General features: G+C 40.7%; 1 protein-coding gene across 2 annotated transcripts in view; it reads left to right on the forward strand.

Annotated features, from left to right (window-relative positions):
- Positions 1-9288: 9288 nt before the first annotated feature.
- Positions 9289-27008, forward strand: part of KIAA1217 (KIAA1217 ortholog) — a 753165-nt gene continuing 735445 nt past the window's right edge. Inside the window, exon 1 of one of the 2 annotated variants that reach the window (XM_074324916.2) lies at positions 9289-9753. The gene's annotated coding sequence lies outside the window, so the exon portion shown is untranslated. The remainder of the gene's footprint in view (positions 9754-27008) is intronic. The other variant, XM_088789215.1, reaches the window with a different exon arrangement.

Here is a 27008-nt window from a genome sequence, read left to right on the forward strand (position 1 = left end):
ATGGAATTGGCTAGAGGAGAAATATGGCCATTGTTGTCACTCTACTAGACACTTGACTTTGCAAGACTGCCTATAAGTCCACTTGGCTTCAACTGTTCTTGCTCCCAGCATTGCCTCCACTTGTAAAGATGGCGCCTTGCTATCACAGCTTCTGCTAAAAGCTGAAAGTCATTCTCTCCAGTAGAGTGGATGTTCCACAGAGGTTATTTCTCATGTTTCTCACCTTTGAACTGATGTCCCTTGCAGGTGGGGGTTGGGGGGAGTATTTGTCAAACTATTGGTGCCACTTACCTGCCTGTGCTCTAGCTGCAAAGGATGTTAAGCAAATGAGATATCCACATTCTTAATACCGAAAAGGTGGAAGATACAAAGTGGAACATTTCCCCCAAATTAGGAGGGTGTTTGAAGTGTTGGGCATCCAGAAACATGACATATGTCACCAAATATAGGCCAAATACTAAAAATAATCAACATGAGATAATTGGGCTTTAGCTGTATTTTAAAAGAAATCCTCTAAATTAGAAGTATATGAATCCTTTTGTTAGTCCTCAAGACAAGAAAAACCTGTCTTTTAATCCAGGATGTATGTACATCTCTATTTCCCAGATTCACTTGAAAAAGAGTTCCAAAAATGAGTGTGCAGGTGGCAACTAGAAAGGAAAATGAAAAAACAAAAAGTAGCCTTGGGGATGTACAAAATCCTCATCAAAAGTCTAAAGAGGAATGACCTATCTTCCTTTGCCCAAAATGCATTGCTTTTCAGGGAGTCACAGAGAAAATGAAGGGGGACCACATGAGCAGACATGGGCCACCTCCTTAGAAGTCCTTCAAGATGGGTTACTGTTTGGGTCTTGGAGCTTTTCACTCATTTGGTTTCCTGTTGTTGGAGTTTTTGTTTTTTAAAAGATTCCAGAAGTTTCAGAAAAAAAAAATTCAGACACAAGAGTCACTGTTAACATCACTGTTACAATTTAAGGCATTACTGGCTGTCTTGGGGAGCAAATAAGCCAGTACGTTTTGAAAGAATAGTACATTTCTTCACAGGTGTCTTGGATTTTTAGAAAAAATATATATTTTTATATAGCTTTATGTGGATGTAGTCTAAAAATACGTAATCTGCTCCTTCAAGCCACCACAAGAGTGGGGACTTAATAGGCACACTTGCGCACACACGCACATATAGTACAGTATTTATATAATGCCCCCCCAACACACACACACATGCTCTAATATAGGACTTTAATCCTCTACCCAAAGAGCATTCCTTGTGTCCTGCTGAGGAGTCCAGATCTAGGCCAAAATCTTTGAGAGATCTACAGGGCACCAAGCCTCCAGGCCCCATGGGGCGGAGGTGGAGGAGCTGTCCTCCCCATACTAGACTTGGTGCACAGCCACTGCTTGGCAGTTTTCTGGAAGAAGTTACAGTCAAGGACTCAGGGCCCCGGGGCCAGTCATGCTTACCTGCATGTCTGCATTCCTAGCCCAGGCACCTCCATTTGGAGGCCCAAATATGGTGGCCTTGACCAAGGCGATTTTCTCAACTTGGAGTCAGTACTTTTCCATTCCTAGTCCTTTCCCCCTCTCCCTCCTCCTCACCATGCATCCATAAACAGAACTTGGAGAGGTTTTTGTGAAATGGGTCACTCGGTTTTACTAGCATTTTCTGTCTAAGATACTGACACAAGGCATCTGCAGGGAGAGGATCATTTGAGTGATGGACTTTTACTGTTCTCAGAAGTGTCCCATTCCCCACTACAGCCCAGCTTCTTTAGACACCCCCTCTCTCTGAGAATGGGGTGAGTGTTTGTATAAGTTCTTACTTGGCCACTGGTGGTTGATTCTGTCCATTGTTCACTCAATCACCATCTCTCCTCCAGAGTTGGAGAGGCTGGAAAGCTAGGACCTCATTTCCCACAGTTCCTTTACTGAAGGTTGGGGACTCAGAGTAGAGCTCCCTAATTAGATACACTCACGTAATATTAAGATGGCAGAAGTGAGACAGGGGCCATGTTCATCTCAGCATTGGCTGTTTCTCCTGGCAGAGAAGCTCACAGAAATTAAAATTTCCCTGCATTAGCAGTCTCCTGCTTTCTGAATGTCCAGAAACAGCGGCAGCAATGTAACATATTTTTGAACTCATAGCTCCAGTGGCAGCCTCAGAGGTCATGGCTGGCCTGGGAGTCCAGATCTGTAGTTTTTGCATGTCACTTCTGGACTCTCTGGTCCATGTCATTTCTGGAGTCTCTGGTCTCCAGTCAGAACTTTTTCCTGTGGATCTTCCAATGATTTAGTGAGCACCTATTTCCAGACATTGAATCACTGCTTTCTTAAAATATCCAGAGTAATTTCTCTTTCTTATCCTGAATCCTGACTGATACACTCCTTTTGAAAGTAGACCTCTGGGATGCAAGTTTAAACTCAAGCTGGAAAGTATTCCCTCTCACCTTAACCCCACCCATTCCTCACCATCATAAATATTTGAACTGCTTTATAATTAATATATATATATTTTTTGTTTGTTTGTTTGTTTGTTTGTTTGTTTGTTTTTGTCCAGCATTGAATACATAGCATATATCATCTGATGGTGTTTTAACAAAGCAGATGTACAGCTTAAAACATCAGAAGTAGTTGCTAGAGAACAGGTACAGCCATTATACAGTTCTCCTTTCATCGTTTTAATGGGAATGTCCTGGAGGGAACGTTGGCTTGCATTTCTCATTTGCCATGGTTTTGTACACGTAAATCTGATGATTAGGTTAAGGCAGTTTTGTTTGTTTTTTAAAGTTGATCCAAGGGAAGACACACATACCTAATGATTATTTTGGGGGATTGGTAATGTTTCAAATGATAACATCCTCCAAAGTCAGCTCCATGTACTGTACAAATCAATGGGCTTTGCTCTGCTGGAGAGAACGTGGAGAGCCAAGATTGTCAAAGCGCAGATTTGGCGCCTTCGTGGCCCGTGTCTCAGCTCTGTGCCCAGCCAGCGGTTTTTTCTGGGAACTATGCCTCAGGTATTTATGTAGCAGTGTCAAAGGATTTTTACTCTATGGTGCTATATCCAATTAATTCAGAAGACTAAAAATACAGCCTGAGACACTGGAATTTTTGACTGCAGTAGCCTCTGGCCAAGGTTTCCATTCTGGCACATTAAAATAACATTACTGCATCAGAAGAAAACCCCTGGGCAAAGAAAAAGAAAAGAAAAGCAAGGAAGGCAGGGAGCTCCCCCTTCTTAGGTAGTAAAATGGTCTGAGGTTTTCAATTTTTTGTAGTACTGCTCTTTCAACACTATATATTTCTAAATGTCACGGGTATTTTGGGCATGTAACCTGTCTGCTTAATGACTTAAGCTGCAGTACTTAATTACCTCAACTTGGCAAGTTTGTTGCAGGAAGGGATCAGCAGCCCTGCTTATTATAAACCAAGAGGTATTTATTGACTGCGTTTTCAGCAATTTCTTTGCTCTTTCCACTACGTTTGAAAGTGAGAGACAATTGGCTGTTTTTAAAACCAAGTCAAGACTAATTTTCTGATCACTGTTTAATCAGACAATGACAGCTCAACCAGCTTACAACTGTGGCCATTGGTAGTTACCGATGGTTAAAGCTTATTTGTGTATAAATGCCCCTACACCCTGCATTTTCTGTGATAAGTGAGTAACAATTTATAATTCTCATGCCATCCTTTATGTGGGTTGAATTGTATATTGCCATCTTCTTGTTCAAGTTACATAAGACACATAGATCTTCACCATATTTAATGCTGACTGGCTTTTTGAGTGGAAAAGGCTGAAAAACAGATGACTTTGAATAGTTTGCAATATGAATACAATTTAAGTATCACCTTGCCATTTCTGCATCTTAGAGGCAGGTGGAGGGAAACCACAGGTGCATCTCTGCCAGAATATATAATAACATATTTTGGGAAGATTATATAATGTAGTGCCCATTATATTATTGGTTTCATGAGATAATTATGATGCACTAAAACAAATCAGCATACTAGACTGGTTGAATATGCTAACATTCTAATTTTGTATAGAGGGTGATTACTGTTATTATTATTTATGGAGTGCAGTAAGTGTACATAATGCTTTATAAACACCTAGGCAGACAAAGGCTCTGCCCAGAAGTACCTAAATTCTAATTGCCTGAATCAGACAATGTAAATGAAAAAAAAAAGGAAAAAGAAAAAGCTACTCTTGGCAAAAGTGGGAGGAGACCAGGTAGAAAATGGGGTTAAAGAAATAAGTGTTTGTGAAGGGCTGAAGGATAAAAGCAAGTATTCTTTTAGACTTAGAATGAAGCTGTACCATACAATTCAGGGAGAATCAAAGTACTATAACTAAAACTACTTCAAATACTTCCTGAAGCCTTTAAAGAAATTCTAATTTGTTCCCATAAATTTGGTCCTATCCTCCTTGCCCAGGCCTAGGTGTGCAGAACCCTAGATCCTAAAGCATAACTCATAGGGAGTTCACAAGGAAAGGAGAAAAAGGGTACCAGACTGTAGGCTCTTTGAGGGCAGGGGCCAAGTCCGATAGGTACTTGACCTTCTAAATCCATTCTCTTTACTAGGACTTTCTTGACTTGATACCAGTGATGGGAAAAATGAAAACTGTAACTAGCAGTATAGTTTTCACATATAAGCAAATCTACATATAGGTTCATCCCTTCTAAAAACACCTAAAACCTACCCTTTGAGGAAGCCCTCTCCAAAATTTGAACTGAAAACAACAACCTGTCTCTTTACTATTGCTCATTAGGTTTTATAATGTGACGAAAATGTTCCTTGGTGTCAGTATAGTGCATTTAGGATGAGTACTCAGTAATTCATGAAAAACCAGATCCAGGGAATGGTCTAAGTCCTATTTGAAATTATATAATGAAGTATACTTACAACATATGAACACATATATAAGTGAAATGTTTTAACGTTTTTAAAGATACCGGCCAAATCCAATTTTCATCACAAAATTATTGCTAATCTGTAATAGGATTTTAGGAGTACTATCTATAAATATGTTATGCCAACTACTCATTTTGGTTATGACATTTTTGAAATTCGAACTTATCGGTTTAGATCTTTAACTGCTTAAAAGAAATTGGCCACTTAGATTTTGTCTTTGAGGTTAATCTACCAGTATTAGAGGGCACCACACAGGCAGTTCAAATACAAAGCTATTAATATATCATGAAGCATAAAATATTAAGAGCAAATTTAAGTCTTGAGAGAAGTTTCAGGAAAATTCCAGTGTTTTGTACTAAATTTACGATGTTCTGAAAACAAATGTTTGCAATTTTTGATGTTTTCTTTATCATGAGCTATTTTAGGCTTTTAAAATATCTCTCTAAAAACATATCTACATAATTGGACAGATTTATTAAAATCATTTTTACCATAATCTGTAAGTGGTATATATACATATATAGATACATTTATATTCATTTACTATAAATATATACAAGATATGTATGTTAACTGATTTTTTAGGTAAGTCCTATGAGAAATAATTTTCATCCTTATTCTTGCCTTTTTTTTTTTTCATTTTTCATTGCAGAGAATGAGAAGTTGTATGATGGAGCTTGTCTTGCTCAGGGGATAGCTTCTGGAAGAACAGATTATGAGTCTCCATAGTTTTGCCAACACATATCTGCTAGAGGGTTTGGTTGAGAGGCTTTAATGGCTATGGAATTTATGATGAAAAGCCACTGCTATATTAAAATAGTGCCCCCCCCAAAACACCCTCACCACAACACCCAAAAGAGCTATTACTTCTTTGTAGACATGTTGTTCTGACTCTATGGTAGTTATGGATTGGTGAGTATAGCTGATTTTCCACCTGGCCCCTGGGATGTGCTTTATACCGTGTTTCCCCAAAAATAAAACCGGGTCTTATATTAATTTTTGCTCCAAAAGATGCCTTCGGGCGTATTTTCAGGGGATGTCTTATTTTTTCATGTACAACAATCTACATTTATTCAAGTCCAGTCATGTCATCTTCTTCAAGAACATCGTCATAACATGCTAAATGCGTCCGTCTCGCTAATGATCTTAACTGGGGCTTATTTTCTAGGTAGGTCTTATTTTCGGGGAAACACAGTAGTTGAACTACTTGGCCATAGGGGTCCTGTGTTTGAGAATATGGTCGCACAAGCATTGGCCCTTTTGGCAGTGCCTGGACCCGGTGAGCTGTTTTCACACTGATGAGGGCAAAGTCCAGGGCAGGTTAAGCTAAGTGTTTCTTATCAGAAATGCATACACCCAACTTAAATAATATGCTGCATCTGAACACTGGGAAAATATTTGTGATGCACTTTGGACCGTGCTTCTGAGTTCCAACACCAAACTTTCAAAACATGGAAACATCGATCGACAAACATGAAAGGAGTCTCATAGCAGAAGAGCAGCAAGTGATGGACAATTTGAACTCCCACTCAGTCATCAATAGTTATCCTTTGGATAACTGATTTTTTCCCCCTCATTTCCTCTCCTTTCCATTTTATATATAAATATATATACAGAAATACATCTATAGCTATATTTATCTATCTATCTATCATCTATCTATCTATCTATCTATCTATCTATCTATCTATCTATCTATAGTTGGTTTCACATAGATGGCAGATGAGTCAGTTTAAAACAGATTTTAAAATGTATTTTATATGCTTTAAAAAACAATCCAGTCAACATATATTTATTAAGTGGCTGCCATTTACCAGGCACTGTGCTAGATCCTGGGGAAAGCAAGGTGAAATTCCTGATGCGGAGGAGATTATAAATTTAGAAAGGAGACAGACACGCAAACAACCAATCTAACTAGAATGTGAAGTTATCCTGGAGGTGTGAACACACTACAATAGGAAATCAAAGAAGGAGCTTAGGCCTGCCACATCAAAAAGCGATTACTTATGTGGCTATGTCAGTCAGGCTGTTATGTCTCCTAACACAGCATCACTAACTAGCATTTGACATTGAACACTTGGAAGCAAAATTGTGACCCAACTTAGAAGGTTCAAATATACTAGCATAGCTGTCACTTCACAATCTTGTTTTCAAACCATTCCTTTCCTATGACTTGCTTATTCCCACACTATTAACAGAATTAACCTTTTCAAGAACAGTGATTGCCACTGAGGAATTGCTCTTTCTCAAACATGTGTAACTAGGATCTATTAGGTTGTTGCACAAGTAATTGCAGTTTTTGCAATTATTTTTAACCTTTTAAACCGCAATTACTTTTGCACCAACCTAATAGCTATATAATTCCTTGATGATGACAGGGTGTTTTCAAATTTATATATTAAAAAATAGGATGATTGCAAGAGGACCTGTCTTTCTCTGAAATTCCCTTGTGCTATGTTTTACTCGTAAATAGGAACATTTTTGTATCTTAATTATTCTATTTGTTAAATCCAACACATAGTTTAGGATATCCATAACATTGCCTAATTAGCTAGAATTCTATTTTTTAAATGTGTGAATAGCTAAGATTATTAAATCAAAGGCAGTAGAACCAAATCCCAGACTTGCCTCTATTTTATTAAGCTTCTGTTTGCAATTCAGGATTGCACTTGTTTAGCATAGGGAATATAATCAATAATGTGGTAATAACTCTGTAATGCTAGGTGGGTACTGTTGAATAACTATGGTGAAGACCTGAAACTAATGTAATATTGTATGTTAGCTATATTTTAATAAAAATCTTAAAAAAAAAAAACCAAAAAGATTGCCATGCAACTTTCTGCTGCTTCAACCAGATTGGATCGTTCTTTTAGTAACTTTAAGGCGTTGAAGTGAAAAAGTGTGGACAAAGGATATTTTTCTTCCATTTTGTTTATTTCCTGCTTCCCACCTTCACCCTTTCGATGGTAAACACATATTTTAATGAATAAGAAGCATCTCAGCGATCAGTGTTCTGGATTCAGGAAGGAAGACGTTGCAGTTAATAACCACTGCCACTCGACCCGGGCAAAATTGCTGGCTGCTCTGGAAGTCACTGCATTCGAGCCCTGAGGCTTAGATGCTGACAGCAGATCTAGCCCAGGCGGGAGCGAATTGCACATTTTACTCCTGCCGGGAGGCGGCGGGTGGCTCCCGACTGGACACAGCCTCCCGGTGCAGAACTCCGCAGAACCACCGAGCCGTGCACCCCACCCCAAACAGGATAAAAGGGTCACTGCTACGGGACAAACGCTCCAGGGACAGCCTTGAGCCGTCCTAGAACTTCTTAAACACCTTTCATTTGGTGCCTCCGCTGAGAGTCTCTTCCATTTTTGGCCCCTAGGACAACTTCAGAGAACGAGGAAAGTTGGGCCACTACTTAGCAAGTCCTTTTAGAGAGTAAGGTGCTGGAGGGTGACAAAGACTCAAACCGTGGCTTCACCCTGATGATCTCAAGGGACTCTGCTAGAAGTGCTAACTTCCGCAGCCTCAGACCCAGAACCCAAGGGCAGGGTATGGCACATCTGGAGTCCTTGACTCCTTTCTTTGCTTCCGGCTGGGTTCGCCCAGCTTCTGGCCGAAAGTTCCCCAGGTTCACGCAGGGTGGGGAATTAGGTAGGAGGGCCGGCCCCTTTGATCCCTTTACAGCAACTTCTCAGTACACGGCGGCATTGGGCTGATGATGTATGCTCTGAGGAGAAAAGGGCACCTTTGGCGCATCAAAGCGGGCTCCCTCCCAGGACCTTGCTGCGAAAAGCTGAGAGGACCCTGAGAGCTGCTCCCCATCCCCATCCCCATCCCCATCCCGTCTTCCTACCGGAGCGTGAAAATCTCCCCTTCCGCACAGTCGACTTCTCTCTTCCTCCTAAATCTCTATCGCAGATTTTAAAGGCGTCGAGTGCACCATCCAACTTTGGGGAAAGAGAGTGCCAGCTCCTGCTCTCCCACTGTCCCTATCGCGTTAAGCCATTTCAATTTAGTCGCAATGAAACTGGGCGTCGGTACCATCCCCGCCCCAACCTGGAAGCGAGCGCCCCCGACTGTTCGACTGTTCACAGCAGCCCCTCCGCGTCTGTATACTGGGAGCTCAATTTCTGGCTCGTCGCAGGATCCAGCTGCGGTTCCGACTGGTCCCCCAGCCTTGCGAAGCACACGCGCGCATGCACACACACACACACACACACACACACACACACACACACACACACGCTCGCACTCCCGCGTCCTCACTCCCTGCACCCCACCCTCCGCGCCGCTCCTCCGCGGGGCGGGGTGGTGGTGGGGTGACGTCAGGACTGCAGTCCCGAGGAGAGAGGCTGGAAAGGGTTGCGCGCTCCTAGCCTAGGAAGCTGGAGGCGCACTGGGGCACCCGCCGCTTCGGCGCTCCTCCCTCTCCTCTGCACCCGCTGTCACGCTGCCCGCCAGCGGGGGAGCATCGCAAGCCTCCAGGTGAATTGAAAGTCGTTGCCAGGGGAGGACGGAGAGGGTGCTGCAGTCCTGGCATGCACTGAAACTGCAACTCGGACAGAAACAACCCAGCGGAGGTGCCCAGAGCCCGGCACCCTGCGCAGCATCCCGGGGCTGCTGGAGGCGGCCACTGCGCAGCTCGCAGCCCAACGCAACGGCCGGACCTCGGCCCCGGGACTTCGGCCCTGAGCGCCCTCGCCCGGAGAGACCCCCAGTCCTGCGCATTTCGCAGCTGCGCGGGTGTGGGGAATGCGAGCTTGGTGGCTCCAGGTCGGCGCGGAGCAGCTGCCTGTGGGAGAGCGAGGAGAGGCGAGGGGGCGGCAGCCTCGGCCCGAAGTAAGTGCAGCAGAAGTTTGCGTCGGTCTCTCCCTGAGCGAGTGGGAGGCACATGTCTTCCCCTGGTTCTGAGGCTACCGAGGGGGACTTACTAGGGAACTTCATTCGGGAGAGACAGTGATGTTATGAGTGGGGGCAAGTTCCGGGACGGCGAAGGCAAGGCGGTATCCCAGAGGGGTGAGGGGGTGCCAAAGGAGGAGACCCCCTAAATGCGGTGAGGACGCGACCCTGGGGATCTCAGAAAGGGAGAGATTTGGGGAGAGTGAAGGTGGAGGTAGTCACACCTCTTCTGGTGACCTTGGTGTGCCCCCCTGGAGTGGCGAGCCAGGGGCTTCTCAGAGGCTGGAAGCCGGTGAATACTGCGTGGTTTCTTACTCAGGGCTGTGCTGTGGGCGTCGCGCTTCTGGACGCTGCAAGGCAGGGGACACAGGCCACAACGTTGGGGTTGGGACGCTGGGGAGTCCGGACTCGGGCTCGGAGTGGGCGGTTGGGGTCTTCTGAGGCGCTCCCGCCTCGACGGAGCAGACAGCGGTCCAGGGAGGAGGCGGTGGGACGCCTCGGGTGGCTACAGTTGCTGTTGGGCGCCTGTGGAGCCTCGGTGGCTAATTCTTATAATTGGGGGCCCGTCTGAGGGCGATAACGCTTGGGGAGCAGGCTGACCGCTGGCAGCGGCGGGCCTCTCCGCTGCCGTCCCTCTTCGCTGCCTTTCCTCTCCGAACCGCCGCGGGTCTCAGAATCGTCCGGGCTGTCAGCCGCCTGCTCAAGGGAGAAAGACCCTCGGCATTCTACTCACTTGTTCTCGGGGGCACGTGCAGATCCTCTTGGCTCCCTCTTCTTTAACCCGACTCCCGAGGAGGTTTTATTCTTTAACTGACCAAACTTCTAATGGGGAAAAAAGTTCATGGACGCTGCGCTCCTCCTGGCAGAGCCCCGCAGCGGGCAGGCGAGGGAGGCGCGGGCCAGCTCATCCACTCTCGTATTACCTGGGGAGGGTGCTCAGGGAATTTGTATTAAATATGATGAGGTTATTCGGGAAGGCAACGAAGGCGTCTACTTCCAGAGTAGCACTGTTTGTGCCTAAGAAACCGGAATCCCACTCAGCTTCTGGTACCAAGGGTGCACTTTGAGGGGAGAGACAGTTAATTAAATCCATTGTTTTGTTTTGTTTTTTCCTCATTCATGATGCATACTGATTACCCAATTTCATTTACTCAGATTTATATTCATCCATTCATGAAAAAAAACAAAACACACTTTATGAGGCCCACTATGTGCCAGGCATTGTGTTAGATAGATGCTGGGGCAATAGAAATGATTGATGTATGGCCAAGGAGCTTACAGTCTGTAAGAGAAGTGGTCTGGAAAGAAGGTAGAAAAAATATATACCTTACATGAAAGGACAGGTGCTACCTGGTTTTTATCACAATGACTGGCTTCCAGCTTATTAACTGTGAGGTGCATTAACTGCTAGATTTCGTCCTCCCTGAAGGCAGGGACACTATCTTTCATCTTTGATACTCGGAGGCCAACACTGTGCCAGGCACATAGTAGGTCATCCATAAAGGTCTGTTAGATGAATGGACGAATTATTCATATTAAAAAGTGTCTCAAAGAAAGGTATAATGCTATATTTGGGGAACATGTAAAAGAGAAAGAGAATGAATTGCAAGGGGAAGAAATTAAGGGAGCTGGAGAGGGCAAGAGAGAAAAGAAGGTAGGGTTCATAAACATTTGAAAGTATGTATTTTTTAACAAACTAGTTTTGTTTTCCATTTTCATGCAGTGAAAATTAGCAGCATCCAATTCAGTTCTCTATGAAATACATGCATCTCTGTGGATATTTAGCTGATATAATAAAAATATTTAGATTTTTAGAAGGGGGTCTCTGTTAATTTACTATATGGAGGTCCTAATGCCATTCTTATATGCATATGTTGATAAAAATGGTGATTTGATGTTTCTAGGATAGTGGAACAGGTTGGTGAAGAGGCACTTTAGAATTACTGAAATAATTCCTTCAAATATCTCATAATATTTTGCTACTTAGGGTGCACATTTCTATCCCTGTACATTAACCAGCTTTAATTTAAACTTGGTTAAAATATTTATACATAGATTTTACCAGTGAAGATTAAACACATATATTTAAGACTGTCCTTGGTTTAATTAATTGAACCCAAGTTACTTAGGTAGAAGGTAATAAATTCGAAGGTGAGTGATAAAGATTTTTTCCCATTCATTTAATTTTATTACTTTTACCAGAAAAGTAAAGCTTCATGTATTTTTCTTATATGTAGAACAGATCTACTTACTTTTTTAGAAATTAGTATTTACCAATGGTAATAATAATGGGGTGATATGAGTCAAAGTTTATAGGCAATAATCCTGGATTTAGTGATTGGAACCTTCTCAGTGCTATGTGATTTGGAGCCATTCTAGAATTTTTGTAAACCTCATTTTCTCTACTTACAAAATGAGATTATTTTACATAAGTGATTTAACTAGGCATTTAAAATCAGAATATTTCAATTCTGTAATTGATTTTATGAATTTAGTATACAAACACTGACAAGCAATTTGTAATTAACAAATAGAAAAAACATATTTTTCATTATTAGGTAGTTTATAGATGTTTTAGGACATTATCAGAGTTCTAGTAAGAGTATTATAATTGTGGAAAATGTATAGTGATTAAAATTATATTTTAGAAGTACATGTAAATAAGTACTAAAAAAATGAAGCTCAACTTTGAGATTCTTTAACCAAAGACCAAAATGTGTTTTCTGTCATGGATATCTGATATGGATTATTACAAGAAGTGCGCTGTTAGACAAATGACTATTTGAATGAATCTTGCAGATTTGACAAGGAGTATATTCTAGAGGGCAGAACTTTATTTTGGAAATATAGTTAAGGTACAGAAATGCTGAGGTTGTAGAAGTATGGGGTCATAGATTACTGATTTTAGAAATTATCTTGCCTCAATTTTTGCAGATGAGAAAACTGGCCTACAAAGGTGAGGGATCTAAATTGCCAATGCACAAAAGAATAATATATATATATATTGTCCATTCCAGGCTTGACAGGAAATCATGCCCTCAGGGAATCTAAACATGGGCAATTTAAGGGATCAGCTATCCTTGGATTTCCTCTTGTCTCTCATTCTCTCCAGCTCACACCCTCCCCCTGGACCCATCTCTGAGAGGGGTCCCACCTGCCGACCCCCTACTCTTACTGCTCCTGCTGCCTTTCCAGGTCCTTCACAGGATAGAGCACCAAAGGCCTTGGTCAGGGTTCCATGACTCCTAGCCTCACACACTGGTCTGGGCCTAGGCAGAACTGTGAAATAAGTGAAGTTTGAATTGGATGCCCCCACATCTGCTTTCCTACATTTTGATACCAATTTGCATCATAGAATCATAGTTTCAGAGCCAGAAGGAATTTCGGGATCACCTGGTCTGTCTGTGTAGATCATCTTATAGATGACAGAACTCCAGCCCTGAAAAGGTTCTGTGAAAGTTATATTACAGCCGTTGTACAGGACTTCGTGTATTGAGTTATGTTTCTGATTGGCTGCTCGTGTCTGTCTCCACTGAATGGCATTGGCTGGTGTTCCTTCACTTCATTAACATAAGCATGTGGCCTCTGGAGGGAGACAACTTGAGTTTCTGTTCCAACCCTGTCTCTCCCCAGATATGCAATCATGAGCAAGTTACTTAAGTTCACCAACACCTCTGTTTATTGATTGGCAAATTTTTGTTTTGTTTCAAAGTTATTACCTATATATAGGTATAGATATATTAGCATAATTATTTGGTTACTGGTTTTCCTCTAGATTGTAAGTTTTATAACAGAAAGAATCAAGTATTTCTTGCTCATTACATGTCCCAAGAGCTAGCACACTGTTTGGCACACAATGGACACCCAATAAACTTTTGTTGAATAAAGGAATACATGAATGAATGAATGAATGAGGGTATAATAATGTTTGAGTGAAGGAGGCATCACTAAAGTAGAATTGGATTTCTTGATATGAGAGCCATACTCTTCTAAAGATTCTAAATCTAAAATGCTGCTCCCTTTGCCAACATCACTTTTTGGATAGATGAGACACTGATATGTCCTCTGACGGTGCCACATTCCCCAAACTACTTCCCTCATTTACTACTCTCAGCAAGTGGCAGATCCATTTTTCTGGTTGTTTGGCCCAAAAACCTTGAAGTCATCCTTGACTCCTTTCTCTCACAGCCAGCATTTAATGCATTCATAAATCCTACAGCTTTGTTAAATAGGACCAATTCTTACCACCTCCCTTGCTACCAGCCCAAACCAAGCCTCTACCATTTCTCACCTGGATTATTGCACTAGACTCCTAATTTCTCTCTAGATACTAGGTAAATACTAGGTTCAACACACAGCCAGAGCAGTGCTAGTAGCATGTAAGTCAGGTCAAAGTACTCTGCTGACATCTTACATCTTTCCATCCCAAAATAAAAGAAAAAGTCCTTAGAATTGACTTCATTAAATTCATAAGGCTCCACACTACCTAGCCTCTTTTAACCCTTCTGACTTCTCCTACCCCATTCCCTGTGCTTCCACCACTCTGAAGTCCTTTCTGATCCTACAACACACCACATATGCTCTCTCCTAAGCGATGTTGAACTTGGTCTACCCTTTGTTTGGAATGCCCTTCCCCAGACACTTTCTTGACTCACTCCTTCACTCCCTTCAAATCTTTTCTTAAATTCCCCTACTCAATGAGGCCGCTCTTGACTACCCTATTTAAGAGTATACCCTTTTAACTTTTTGTCCCCCTTTCCTGCACTAATTTCCCCTTTAGTTCTTGTGACTATAAATGCCATATGTTCTCCTCACGTATGTTTTGTGTTTCTCTGTGCACCTGGCACACAGTACATGCTTAATTAGTATCAGACATTATTATTATGGTGTTATCTCTAGTCTCCTGGCCTTTTTGTCCCTCCATTGACCAGGATTGTAGTCAGAGGCAGAATTCTTCGAGGATCCTTAGCTCTTACTTTGGAAATAACCTTGAAGGAATCCCAATGATTGTTTACATCTGCTGCTAGAAATAATTAGGAAATAAAATGCAGTATCTCTCCAAGATATGGCCTAATCCTTTCCATGAAAGACCTTCTGACCTGGGGCTTCTGGAAGGTTGCTGCTGTAAGTTCCACCTTCAGGGTGAGAGTATCACATTCTATCGTACTATCCATGCATGTCCTCCTTTGACAGGATGGGGTCTTCTTCCTCTAAGTGATCATTTTATGCATCTTAAATGGCAGTGGGAGGCTGGGAAGAGTGGCATTCCAGGGACAAAAAGTGGAGATTGGGACCAAAGTGGGAAAAGAATCATTATTTCTTTTTAAAAATAATTTCTTATTTTACAATTATAGTCAACTTACAGTATTATATTAGTTTCAGGTGTACAACATAGTGATTAGACATTTATATACCTTGTGAATTGATCAGCCCGATAAATCCAGTACCCCTCTGACACCATACATAGTGATTACGATATTATTGACTATATTCCCTATGCTGTACTTTACATCCCCATGACTAATTTGTAACTACCAATTTTTACTTCTTAATTCCTTTCCCTTTTTCACCCACCGCCAACCCCACTCCCATCTGGCAGCCATCAAATGGAACATTATTTCTTAATGGAGTCACCTAGTCAAGTCAGGACTAAGAACAGGGACATGAGAGGGAGCTGAGAGGTTTAATAGGCCAGCTCGTTGTCCCCCCTAACTGACCTAAAAAAAGTTGACTTTTCACTGTTTTTCTTGTCTCTTGTTGCTGGGTTTGCTTCTTGCTTATTTTAACATGACTGTTCTCAGTGGTTGCTTCCTGACCAGGCAAATTTTAGCTTAGGTGGAGTTATGAGTCCATGTCAACTAACAAATGAGACATTCTGTAAAAAGATGATAAATAAAACGACCCCTGTGAATCCACCCCTCGGGTGGGAATAGCCCATGTGTTAAGTAACACTCCTTAACTGCTTAATAATAGGCTGTACCTGTTTAAATACATTGTTGGTTGAGTTGATGCTTTTTTTTTTTTTTACAGTTCTACCAGGATATCATGAGCAGATATTGTACCTGTGTGTTAAAGTTGGGCACACTATTCCATTTTGAGGAAATTACCATAGTAAATTCCGTAGCTTGTAATTCCTACTACCTCAGAGCAGTCAACTCAACAGATAAAGTATTTTCAGTCATGAGTGTTCATAATGGTTTTGCCTTAATAGAGAAAAATGTTATGTTGTGCCCATTTTTTGCTCTAGAAATAGAAAGAGACCCTTGGGTTTAGTACTTGTAGGTTACCAGTTCTGTTCTTAGCACGGTCTGTGACCTTGTCCAATTTATATTAGTTTAGAGTAGCTTTTCTGGAGCCAGGAAAAGTAAGTACAGCAGCAAAATGGGGCCAACAACCTTGAAGTATAGCCATGAGAAATCCTTTTTCTTATAACTGTAAGAGATGCAGCCACAGCAACTCTTTAGGAGATTGTGTGTGTGTGTGTGTGTGAGAGTGTGTGTGTGTGTGTGTGTGTGTGTGTGTGGTGTGTGTTTGGCAGGGTATGGACTCCAGGAGAGAAACCCAAACTATCATAACAATGAAAATAAAAAAGGGTGGCTTTTAGCTTTTCAAACAACTGATGTACACATAATTTTTTTGCCTAGTTTATATACACATTTTGTTTTGAATGTTTTTTCATAAGTAGGCTGTTAGGAAATTATTTTCTCATACAAACAGTGTTACATGTGGAATTTAGGTTCCCAACTGCCTTGGGAAAGGCCTATTTAATTCATTGCTGAGCACTGAAAAATGATACTATGGTTTGCTTTATCATATGGGAAAAATGAGTATTAATTTATAATTAATAAAATCCTAATTTCCATCATGAAATACCATGAAGATCTAGGTTGGCATTTTTGTAAGTAATCTCTCCCTTGACTCCTTACTTCTTACTGGTTTATTCAACAGAACAATATGATATATATCTATGTGAATATGTTATGTATTGTATACAGAGGGTGCCAAAAAAGTATACACGTTTGAAGAAAGGAAAAAACAATTAAAACTGTAATACTCAATATATATGTACCGATAATAAAAGATGAATACAAGTGACATTTGACTTCTGCAATTACAAGAGGTGCTCAAAGTGGTTACCATCAGTGTCCAGACACTTCTGATTATGGCGAACTACTGCTTGAGTAACGTTGACCAAAGTGTCCACTTGTGTACATTTTTTGGCACCCCCGGGGTGTGTGTGTGTGTGTGTGTGTGTGTGTGTGTGTATAATTATATATATATAATTAAATAAATTAATAAATAAAGTGCATAACCAATATTAAGTATGTAGACATTGTTGAGAATTAAGATTCATGCAAGGCAGTTCTCAGTGTTGATATATCCGTGTCACTGGTGATTTTGGAGGGAATGAGTTTGCTGTCCTAGCCTCCTACCCTGAGGCTGCTGCTGGGACCCCCATCTGCACAGGACAAAGGGTGCCTTAGCTTATTGGGACCTGGCTGGGAAGCTCTGATGCCAGTTTTCTCAGCCACCCCTGTGTCCTTTACTCACCAGATCCCTAGGATTGGACGCTGACATCTAGTACCCTTTGTAGAAGACATAAAACAGTTATCTTTTCCTCTTACTTCATCTTCCTTCCCTCTGTCCTGCAGTCTTCATCTCCTCTCCTTCCTTTTGGTCTCGTTCTCTGGTTAAACCCCGGCATTCTGGTCTTTTACGTGCCTTTATGCAAAGTGTGACCTGCCCTCCCTCTAGTGGTGGTCAGAAAATCTTCCCCTCCGTTGCCTCCCCCACCTCCAGCTTTAATGAGATATAATGACTGATAACATGGTGTAAGTTTAAGGTGTACAACACGTTGATTCGATACACGTGAAAAAATGATGACCACCACAGCACGAGCTAATACCTCCATCACATCACATAGTTATTTCTTTTTCGTGGTGAGAACATTTAAGATCTACTCTTAGCAATCCATTGCCTCGATTAAGGCCAGGAACTTGCTTTCAGCAGCTATAGTCCTGGCAGTGGGCTGAGCCCTTCCCCTCACAGCAGTCTCCAGAGACCTGGGAGTGCAGACCCTCTCTGATTGTCACTCATGCATAGAATGGGTGTCCCAGCAGAGTTAGGGACAGGGCGGGGATGGGGGGCGGGGACCAGAGATAGTTACTGTGAGGTTCTGAGGTTTTTCTTTGGAGGACCACAAACACTGCCTTTTATACTTCCCTCTCCATTTCTAGCTCTGTACCATGGTGTTTGATTTATATATTCCCTGTGGACCAAAAGCAGGTCCAAAGCTTCTTCCCTACCTTCTGATTTCTGAAAAGTAGAGAGGTGAGAAGACGTTCAGGTTTTTATTTAGAAGTGTGCTGGCTTTCTGAAGGAGGAAAAAGCCCTGATTTGTAGTGTTTGCTGATTTCTGTGTTGTAAATATTTCTACTATAGCAAATTTAGTATGATGTCAACTGGCTCTCAAATCTCTTGAAAATTTGACAATCTGCTCTCATGAATCTGGACAAGCTGGCTCCCACAGTCTACTCTTCTTATTGTGAACAGTGATGTAAAAGAAAGGATGTAAGTTTTCTTCTTGTGTTGCAGTCTTCTACCAACCCTCTCCTTACCTTTTCACTTGGCAAATCATAGAAAAAAACCAAAATGTAAAAATTTCATAAAGGTATATATGTCAATAAATTTGTGCTATAAAGGTACAGATAGTAAATACATATTTTAGACTTTGCAATCTACAGTTGGTTTGGGTCACATATTTTTTTCTTAAAACAAACCTTTGAAAATACAAAAACTATTCTTAACTAAAGGTCAGCACAAAAAGAACAGGCTGAGGATTAGATTGGGCCTGTAGGTCATAGTTTGCTGACTCCTGGAATAGAGGATGAAGGTAGATCTTTGGCAATTTAAATTTCAGAAATTTGAAACGTATAATTTATATATTTATATACATAAAATATAATGCATATTATGTTTATGTAATATAACATATGTTTATAAATGTATATAATATACATTATATTATATGTATATTTCAGAGGAAAAAGTCCAGACTGAGTGAGGTTATCCTGAACATTTCACTGTAGGACCCAGGCTTAGGCTTCTGTTGGAAGAATGAGGCCTCTGGGAGTTGGGGGCGGGAAGAGGTGAGGACACTGAGGATGGTGATCTCAGTAGTAAATAAAGAAAATATAGTCTCAAGGCATCACTTTTTTTAAAAACAGCTTTATTGAGATATAATTCACACAGCATAAAATTCAGCCATTTAAAGTATACAGTTCAATTTCTTTAGTGTATTCATAGGATTGTACAATGATCACAACAATCTAATTTTAGAATATTTCCATCTCCCCTAAAAGAAACTCCCAAAGTATTAACAGTCAATGCCATTCTCTCCCTCCCTGCCTCTCCTACCAGCCCCTAGAAACCACTAACCTATTTTCTGTTTCTATGGATTTGCCGATTCTAGACATGTTATATAAATGAAATCATACAATGTGGCGTTTTATGACTGGCTTCTTTCACTTAGCATAATGTTTTCCAAGTTCATCCATGTTGTAGCATGTATCAGTGCTTTATTTCTTTTTATTGCTAAATAATAGTCCATTGTATAGATATACCACATTTTATTTATCCATTCATCAGTGGATGGGCATCTGGATCATTTCCGATTTTTGGCTATTATGAATAATGCTGTTCTGATGATTCCTATGTAAGTCTTTGTATGACTATATGTTTTCATTTCTCTTGGATAGATACCTCGGAGTAGAATTCTTGAGAGATAACTCTTATGTTTAAAATTTTGAGGACATGCCAAACTGGTTTCCAAAGGGACTGCATCATTTTCCATTTATACCAGCAGTGCGTGAAGGTTCCATTTTCTCCACATCCTCACCAATACTAGTTTCTTTTCTTGATTATAGTCATCCTCGTGTGTGTGAAGTGATATCTCACTCTGGTTTTGATTTGCATTTCCTCAATGACTATTGATATTGAACATCTTTGATGTGCTTATTGGACATTTATGTATATTCTTTGGAGAAGTGTCTATTCAAATCTATTGTCCATTTTTAAATTGAGTTATTTGTCTTTTTATTATTGGTTTGTAAGTTGTCCAGATATAAGTCCCTTGTCAGATACATGATTTGCAAATGTTTTCTCTCTTTATGTGGGTTGTCTTTTCACTTTTTCGTGGTTTAGTTTGCCGCACAGAAGTTTTGATATTTTGATGAAAATAAAATGTTTTGCTATTTTGATGAAGTACAATTTATCTGTTTTATTTCTTTTGTCACTTGTGCAACAAATTCAAATTCATTAAGATTTATTTTTATGTTTTCTTCTAAGTGTTTTGTAATTTTAGCTCTTGCTCAATTTAGGTCTAATCCATTGTGAGTTAATGTTTGTATATGGTATGAGAAAGGTACCCAACTTTGTTTCTTTATTTTTTTGTATGTGGATCTTCAGTTGTCCCAGTACCATTTGTTGAAATAATTGAATTGTCTTTCACCCTTGATTAATTCAATTGACCATAAATGTGGGAGTTTATTTCTGGACTTTCAATTTTATTCCACTGATCTATCTATATATTTATTCTTATGCCAGTCCCACATGGTCTTGGATACTTTTTAGTAAGTTTTAAATTGGAAAGTGTGAGTTCTCCAGCTTAGTTCTTATTTCTCAAGATTGTTTTAGCTAGCTGGGCCCCTTGAATTTCCATATGAGATCTGTTTGTCAAATTCTGCTAAAAAATCCAGCTGGAATTTTGGCAGAGATCGTAGATCAGTTTGGGTAATAATGCCATCTTAACAATATTACTTCTTCTGATATATGAACATGGGCTGGCTTTTCATTTATTTAGGTCTTCTTTAACTTTTCAACAATGTTGTATAATTTTAAGAGTACAAGTACTGCACCTATTTGTTAAAATTATTCTTCAGTGGTTTCTTATTTTCCAATTTGGATGCCCTTTTTTCCCTCCCTTCCTGTCTCCCTTCCTTCCTTCCTTCCTTCCTTCCTTCCTTCCTTCCTTCTTTCTTTTCTTTTCCTTCTCCTTCCCCTCCTCCTCCTCCTCCTCCTCCTCCTCCTCCTCCTCTGCCTCCTCCTCCTCCTCCTTTCCCCGCTAATTACCCTGGCTAGAACCTGCAGCACAATGTTAAACAGAAGTGGTGAGAGCGGACATCCTTGTCTTGTCCCTGATCTTAGAGGGAAAGCATCCAGTCTTTTACCATTAAGTATAAAGGTACCTGTGGTTTTTTCATAGATGCTTTTTATCAGGTTGAGGAAGTTCCCCTTCTCTTCCTAGTTTGTTAAGTGTTTTTATGATGAAATAGTATTGGATTTTGTATAATGCTATTTCTGAATCTACTGAGATGACCATGTGGCTTTTGTTGTTTAATCTATTAAAGTGATGTATTACATTAGTTGTTAAACCAACCTTGAATTCCTGGCATAAATTCCACTTGGTCATGATGTATAATCCTTTTTATACTTTGCTGGATATACTTTGCTGGTATTTGTTGAGGATTTTGTCCATATTCAGAAAGGATATTCGTCTATAATTTCCTTTTCTTGTGATATTGTCATCTGGTTTAGGTATCAAGTTAATAGTAGCCTCTCATCTTCTATTCTTCATTCTTAACATGATTGTTCTAGCCACTTTAGGGACTAGCACAAGTGTCAGATGGGAAGAGGAGGAGGGAGTCAAGGGTAGAGAGTCAAGGGTTGCCAATGGATCCCAGGCGGCAGCAAGACGAGGGGAGGAAACCTCCAAATAGAGTCTACAGAGGACACAGTTTTCTTGATTGCCACATGGACACAAGGCTGAGGATGTTATTGGGGATGTCTTATGTGTAGGAGGAGTTAGATTCTGTTCTTTTTATACACATATTCATTCAGAATATTAATTGATCATCACTATGTGATAGGAAGTACATTTATTATGGGTAAGCTTAAATACACATGACTTCTGTCCTATTAGAACATGTAGGTTAAAGGGGTAGGCAGATACAATAAAATAATCACAAATTAGGCATAAATTACAATTGTGTTTAGGAGGATGAAGGGGAGGTTCCTGAGCAGATGTATTCAGGGGATCGGTCTAATGTGCTGGTGGGAAAAACATGCATGAAGTCTCTACTCTGGGAGAAAGTCATAGAAGGCTAGTGTGGGTGGGGTGCACAGAGCAAGAGGAAGGGGGGTAATGAGAAGGAGACAGATAGGAACTCGTGGTCTAGAAGTCCAGGCTAAAGGACTGTGTCACTGTTCTAACAGCAGTATGTTTTCACTTTTAAAATGTTCTTGTCTGGATTTACCAGTCATATTTTTCTTTCAAGTTTTCCTTAAAGAAGTATGTATCACTCAATATTTCTGCTCTTTCCATTTTAGTTTTTTTAATTTTATGAGACTCAAAGTAGAGGCAACAGAGAAATGAAATAGAGTGAGGGATGAAAAGTGGTTTTAGGCTGGTCATAGAGAGAAGGGAGGCAGAAAGAAGGCAACAAAGTTAAGTTTATTTAACTGTAGAAAAAGAAGGATGAGAGATGGAAGGAGAATAAACACACATCTGGTCCAGTCCCCAATTTTTCTAAGTGGACACACAGTCTAGAAACACTGGGTGACTTCCCACTCATGTAGTCTGAGGCGGCAGAACCAGAACAAATGCCCCACCTGCCCACCTCCCTGTCACTGCCCTTTCCACTGGTCAGCACCATTCCTTAAGCTGAGCTCTAAAAGGATAAGAAGCTGTTGGTCACATAAAGAATGAAGGAAAAGAGGTTTAGGGTAGAGGGGTCCTGATATACAAAGGCCTTGAGGCAGGAGAGAGCTTGTTTGCAGACATCAAAGATGGCGGTTCTGGTTGGAGCACAGTGCGTGACGAGAAGATGATAAGGTGGAAGAGTTAGGTAGGGGCTTTATCATAAAGATTGGTAAGGAGTGTGGATTTATGAAGACTGACAATTAAGTTTGCGAACTCATCCTAGAAAAAGTACTACATACCTCACTGCTGAATATCACTATGGTCACCTTCAAAGTGCTCCCCTTGGGAAGCTATGCACCGACGCCAGCACCTAGTCCACCCTTCAAAGCAATTTTGGAACTTTTTCTGGAATGGCCATCAGAGCTGTCATCATATTACTCTTGATGTCCTGAATGTCATTAAAATGTCTTCCTTTCAATATTTCCTTTATCTTTGGGTAAAGAAAGAAGTCATTGGGGGACAGATCAAGTGAGTAAGAAGGGTGTTCCAATACAGTTATTTGTTTACTGGCTAAAAACTCCCTCACAGACCGTGCCCTGTGAGCTGGTGCATTGTTGTGATGCAAGAGCCCGGAATTGTTGGCGAAAAGTTCAGGTTGTTTTCATCTAACTTCTTCATGCAGCCTTTTTAGCACTTCTAAATAGTAAACTCGGTTAACTGTCCAGTTGGTACAAATTCATAATGAATAATCCCTCTGATATAAAAAAAAGGTTAGCAACAGCATTGCAACAAGTTCGTGAACTTAATTGTCCATATTCTAAGTGCAGTATGAACAGTTTTAAGGAGGGGAATAATGTGAAAAGATGTATGTATTATTAAGGTGACTTGCTACTACTTTGTAGAGAACAGATTCAGTGAGGCCAGAGAAGAGATGAAGAGTCCAGGTATGACTTTGTGGAAGGTGAGATGAGTGAGGGGAAGTGGAGACACTAGAGATTTGGTTTGGAGTTAGAATTGATGGGACTTGCAGTTTAAGGCAATGGTGGGACCTCCAAGAGGAAGTTGGATGTGCTTAGATTGGAGAAAGAGGGCAATATGGACCCCCTGACCCCCAGGGAGTTGGGTTATTCTGGAAGCAGATGTATCGACTTTTTCTGAAGCTCCTGAGAAGTGCAAAGTTTTGGAGGACTTGCCCTCCAGGTATTTTGACCAGATGTTGCCCCAACAGTAGTGGGGGAAAGTTCTCAGAGAAAAAGAAACATCCATCCACCTGGAATGCCTTTCCTTCTTTCCTAATGGACAAATATGTACCTATTCTTCAAAGCCTGTCTGAAATATTACCTCTTCTGTGAAACTTTCAAGTTATTTATTTAACAAACATTTATATAGCACTTATTATGCCTATCTAGCCCTTATTACTATGTCTACCTAGTAGACATATTCTGCCTAAAGTGCTATTGTTACCTAGTTTAACACAGAGGGATAAGAGTTATAGAGATATTAAGTAACTAAGAGGCTTCACAGCCCCATGCCTAGCCACGCTATGCTGTGTTGCCTCTTGCTGGGAGCTCTCTGGTCAGAATAACTGACTCCTCTTGATTCCAGTGACCTCTGTTACAGCACTTTTCATAGCAGGTGAAGAGTTAATTGTTTGAATGTTTTTCTTCTCTGGCAGAGAGTGAGCAAGTTGAAGGCAGAAACTGCATGTTTATTTTCATATCCCCAGTGTTGGATAAATAATAGATACAGGATGAGTGAAAGAATGAATGAACATGAATGAATGAATGAATGAATGAATGAATGGCTGAGGGCATAAGAAAGTAAAGTGTCAGGAATGGGATGGGACCTTCTGTAACTGTATGCAGCCTGCACTTTTTCTAGGCCAGTGAATCCCTGAGCTGCATAATAATTCAGGCCAGTGTAATTTCTGGCTTTGCCATCGTATTATTTAAGAATTTCCATTAATTCTGTGATGTACTCTAATGTAATAATGTTATTCTCAGTGAAACAGATGATGAAGCTCCTGCACTGACAGGTATTGTGCTCTTTAAACACAGTTGCTCTGTTGTCAGCAAGGATATTTCTGCATCTGATATTGATTTAAATATTCAGTTATGAATGTCATGAAGACAACTTTATTTATAGCTAATGAAGATTGTATTGGCTGCAGAATCTGGCAATGTGAACAGTACAGTGAACGCTTGTTAATTCACTGTGAATGAATAGAGTAGCTTCCTTGATCAGCATTCACAGGGCTTTTCATTCTGTGCTGATATAAAATTGAAAAATATTGGATGCTATGATTTTACTGTATTTTAGTGTCAAGTGGTAAACGTATCTTTGGAAAATTCATTATATTTTGCAGACGATTCAAGTTGTGTTGAACTTTTACTCAAATATAGATTTATGCAGGTGTGCCTTGAATTGGAGAATAGGTACATTGGAAATGAAGTCTGTTACCAAAGAATTTTCAGGTAGTTCATCAAATATCTATAGAATGTGTATAATGAGACTGGGGACTGGGTCACCATCTACCCTTCTCCTTCTGTAGGTTCAGTAAAGCAAACCAACAAAGCAAGATTGCTAGCCAGATGGAAAATATAAATAGTGGTTTTGCTTGTTGTATAACCTTCACCACAGAGTTTTTGTGAAGTTTACGTTAGAATATGTGCTTTAGGCTTCATCCAAAATGAACTTTTTACTCTGACTCTTTATCTAGAATTGGGCCCCACAAGCTCAGGTGTGCTTTGCAGAGGGAGGCAGGGACCAAATCTTCAGACAGACTCCAGAGCCACTTGCTTCAGTATGGATGAGGCCGTCAGGCTGCTTCCAGAAGGAAAGTGTTGCCTCTTGCTGGTCAGGGTTACTTCATCTTCCACTTTCTGGGATCAGATGCAGAGGGTTCTCCTTTGTTCCTGTTCCCTGTGGTAAGTAGAATACTGGCCACTCCCAAAGAGGTCCGTATCCTAATTCGCCAAAGCTGTGAATATTTCACCTTACACAACCAAAGGGACTTTGTGGGTGTGATTATGTTAAGGAACTTGAGATAGGGAGGTTATCTTGGATTATCCAGTTGGGTCCAATACAATCATAAGGGTCTTTATAAGAGAGAGGCAGGAGAGTCACAGAAAGTGATGAGATGATAGAAGCAGAGGTCAAAGTGCTGGAAGGTCGCAAGTTAAGGGATGTTGATAGTCTACAGAAGATGGAAGAGGCAAGGAAACAGAGTCTCACCTAAGAGCCTACAGAAGGAACACTGCCCTTTGGACATCTTGATTTTAGCCTAATGAGATTTTAGGCCTATGGAACTTGAAGATAAGCCACTTAGTTGTGGTAATTTGTTATAGCAGCAACAGAAAACTAATACAGAAGTTTTGGGGACCTACCCAAATGTGTTTACCACGGGGAACAAGACACAAAGGGAAACGCTGTATGTCTGATCCCAGAAAGTGAAAGATGAAGTAACCTGCCTGCTGGTAAAACATTGTTCAGTGAATGGCAAGCTTCAATGGGTTAAACCAACCATGCTCCTCTCCTGGGAAAAAGAGTCAGAGAAGACAGAAGCCAATTAAGATATCTAAGTGGGGGTGCAGTTTAACTTCAGGAATTAAAGACTTACACAGCTGTTGGAAAAAAGGAGAGCCAAGCTCAGGATAACCACTCTCAGGAAATCTGGAAGTGTGAGAATCACTAGATGAGATTCAGAAGTATTCCAGATCTACAGGTCAAACCTCACTTCTGCTGTCTGCTGACACCCGTGAGCCTGCCTACAGCTGCCATCAAAAAATAACTTCAACCTTCCAGATCTCACAAAAGGCCCTCTCAATAGTGGAACCCTGCAGGCAAGGGAGAAATATAATTTCTAGATGCTGCCCCCTCTGAAACTCAAGGGCTGAACTGTAGAAGGTATCAGCAATATCTGGCACAAAGGGTGAAGAGAAAATGATGGCAAAAGTTTGCTTCACTGTAGTTTGAGGGAGGAACATGAAAGAGAAACATAAATGTTCTTCTCTACAGCCTGCAGTCCCTTGGTTTTCTTGACTTGTTGGGACAATAGCCACCATTATAGACCCAGTCAATGAAAGTGCTGGCAAACTCTTTATGTTACTGCAGAGCCATGTGGTAAACTCAGTACTGAAGAAAGATCAAATGGATGTGAAATTGAATATTGATGAATAAATTTAAAATGATTGTATTATAACATAACTATAGCTTAGCAGGTATCTATTTTGAACATACATTGTTTCAAGGACATTTTTCTTTGAAGCTTCTAACAAATAATTTACCTAATTAATATTCATTTCCAATGTCAGAACCAGTTGAATTTTACTTTCATAGGGCCTTTGAACTTTTGTGTTTACTGTGAAAGATCAAATGTTATCATGCCATTACTTCTGCTTTGTAAAATTTGATGAAGTTGGACATGCAACTGTTATCTAATTATTAATAGTTATAAATACCATTTAATTAAATAATGAAAGAATAATCTCAACAT

The sequence above is a fragment of the Rhinolophus sinicus genome, chromosome 1 (assembly GCF_057876585.1).
Source record: "Rhinolophus sinicus isolate RSI-liver-muscle chromosome 1, RSI-T2T, whole genome shotgun sequence".
NCBI lineage: Eukaryota > Metazoa > Chordata > Mammalia > Chiroptera > Rhinolophidae > Rhinolophus > Rhinolophus sinicus.